Genomic DNA, 3,412 nt, shown 5'->3' on the forward strand with positions numbered 1-3,412 from the left:
CACTACACTCTGACTTGTAAGTGGCTTATTTTCTGCCCATATTCTCTTATGCAGAGATAACAAGCAAGATGATTTTAGATACAAAATGAGCTGCAGACTCAGCTGGTGTTGATTGCTGTTTGTGCTAAACCACAAACAGCTCACGGACCGAAGCAGCTCTTAAGAAAAGAGCTACTGCTACTGAGCTACTGCTCAGACAGACATATTTTGAAACATTTGAGTTACAGATAGCAAATGGTTTTTTTTCTCCCCCAAAGCAAATTTTTCACATGTATGACTCAGAATACCTGCATACTCAGCAGATTGATTCAGATCAGTTTGTTCCTGCTTTACTATACAGTATATATGTACTGGGGCTAAATAGTTTATTCTCTTTAGTAATGTGCAACTGAAATGGTTAAATATTTTGAACTCTAAAACAAGAACAACAACAACAAATCTGGTTTTATCACAAGTGGTTATATCAAATGTGCTGGCTCATTTAAAATGCTTTTTACATGAGCCCAAATATGAAGAAATTAAGTAGATTTTTTACAACATCAAGGCCAGTCACACATGAAGTATGCATGTAATTTATAAGCTGTCTCCACCATTTGCATGTGTACTGGGATGAAGACTGAAAACTGTGCTGTATATCGGGACAGACTAAGCTACCTTTTGTTTCTATGTCATTACTTTTTTTTTTCCGTCCTGATGATCGTCAATGCTTTTCAAACAGTCTAGTTGTGCCCCAAAGGATTGAAATAATTATTAGTCTAACAAATCTAACAAAAGATAAGATTAAGCCACCTGCCATGTCAGCCACTCCACATATTTGGCATCCCGAGGTGAGGGAATCTTTGTTGATGCGTACCATGTATCGGTATAGCATAGGCTAAAATGATGTGGCATTAGTGATCATTGCTACAACATTTCTATTGCAGTGATGTGCCATCCGTATGTGTGGTGTATATTGCATCTGAGTTGTTGTACTCCTCTTTCAGACTTTCCTCATAATCTGTCATCTATGATCAGCTGGGAATTTTATTAAATAACAGTGTCAGGTTATGCTGGGGTGTTATTTATTTAACTTATGCCTGTAGTCCTTTTGATGTGGTTGGTTATTTCATGATCTGCTGGATGAATTGTTTATATGCTCTTGGAGTAGTTTGTAGGCCAGATTCACCTGGGAAGTTTCACCTGTTCCAGCTGTGGATAATGCATCCAGCTGTGGTTTACTCAAGTCCCAAAGCCTTAGAAATGGCTTTTTAATCCTTTTGAGACTGGTGGATATAATTTACTTTATTTCTTGTTTGTTTTACATTTATTTTAGTTCAAGCTTTTACATGTTGCTTTCCAAGAACATTAGCCAGCCTTATGTTTGCATAGAGGTGCTATTTAAACAATTTCTTCATTACAAGCCTCTCAATGATCATGTCTGGCTATGTCGTTTGAAACAACATCTATTAAATGTCACTCATCACAATTCTTGATTTGACAAGAGTAGCAATTGCAACCTATTTTCACACAGGTGCAGGTTAGTTTGGATAATATTTTCTATTCAATAATTGAAACCATGACATGAAAACTTTTTTATTTTGTCAGGTCAAGTTCATTGTATGTTATGAATGTGACAGCTACATTAAATTAAGGTACTCAGTCATAAACAGTAAGATACCTAAAAATAAAAGCTGAACACCATCGGAAAAGCCTTTTAACGGAGTTTCCAGGATGTTGGGATCTTGACGAAATTATAGTATGAACTATTGTACAAGACCAAATGAAGAGCAAAGATACACAGCTGGTGCCTAATGTCCAAATATGAAAAGAAAACCCATCATCTGAGTGCAGACTTTCTATAGAGGTTAAATAAGTTCAGAAACACCACTTCCTGCAGCTAAGATAAAACTTTGAGTGTATGTCCTGGGCCTTAGTTGGTTTACACAAGTGAGCGTAAGAGTTTCTGGCTTTTGTGTTTTAGATTATCATCACAGCAGCAGTTAGTTTTTAGTATGAGTTTGTGCCAGAGTGATGAGACTCCATGATGGGGTCCTGGCATCTTGTCATAAATTCGGGGTTTTATTTGTACCTCATGTTCTTTTACACCTCCACCCAGAGTAGCATTATGGTTGGTTCAGTTTAAAATGTGTAAAACCTTTAAACAGGGTAAAGAACTGAGCTTTTTACCCTGATTTTACTCCTTTTAAGAAGTGCCTGCTCTTTTCGACACTCTGCCTTCAGCACGTCATCACAACAATACCCCTTCATTATGTCGTTTACAACTGTCCTAAGGAGATTTGAACACATAAGTAGTTCATATGATAAGCCCAGCAGACTTGCAGTTCCACCAGGCGTTTGCTAATAGCTGCTGCTGCTCGCCTGGAGGATTTGTGGGAGAAAAGCTCTGGGTTGAGGGTTGCTTTGTGAGGGAAACGATTGGCTGAGGACTACAGTTGCAAGGAGGAGCTTTGGGGAAATGGGATGTGCTTTGTGGAAGCAACCATGACTCCCCCTCAAATGGCTGCCATGAGACATTCAAGGATTTCTCAGACATGCATGAAAGAATACTCCTGGTATTTTTTTAATGAGAATAACCTAACATTATAGCATGGAGCTAAAAATAAAAAGAAGCCATTTTTACATATACAACCTCCCCCTTTAATAATCAGCAAATAACACAGACTTGTAAAAATGTGTCAGTCTAATAACACAGACATGAAAAATCTGAAATAAAAGTATTCCTTGTGTCAATGTTGCTATTCTCTTACTGGGTTATTAAGTCTCTCCTAAAATGTTAATCAGGCATGAGTTTGTGCATGCATGGACTGACTGGTGTCCAGTCCAGAATGTAAACTGTTTCTCGCCTAATGCAGCGGATGGATAGATGAATGTTTCATAAAAGCATTTCTTATTCCTTTTTGTACCCCCAATAACTTTAGTTCTATAACACTACTGGTCAAATTGATGAGACATTGTGGTGGGTCTACAAAGCTACATGAAGCTCCAGAGCCTTAGTAGGATGAGGTCTACCATATTTGACCAATTATTAAAAAAAACCCTACATTTTAGTTTCTACATTTTAGAAACATATGAAGGTAAGTAACTACAGCTACTTTTTAAGATATGACTAAATAGAACTTTTGTTGTCATACACTTTCAGTCAGGTAAGGATTTTACATAAAAAGAAAAAAACCTTTAGTGGTATATTATGTGTTTAGATATTGCAGACACTGAATGCTGAAAATAGAAAGATTTATGCACTGAATCATTCAAGCGGAAAGAAAGATTACTAATGGACAAATCATGTTGCTGTTTTGAATACAAGTGCATTTGGCTCTCATTCCTCTTACTAATGCATCTAATATGTCATAATGAATTTCTTGGAAGAAGGGTGAATCTAGAGAGCTAGACATGGTAAAGGGATTTGATGTCT

Source organism: Poecilia reticulata, chromosome 13, assembly GCF_904066995.2.
Source record: "Poecilia reticulata chromosome 13, P_reticulata-male-v2, whole genome shotgun sequence".
In the NCBI taxonomy this organism is placed as follows: domain Eukaryota; kingdom Metazoa; phylum Chordata; class Actinopteri; order Cyprinodontiformes; family Poeciliidae; genus Poecilia; species Poecilia reticulata.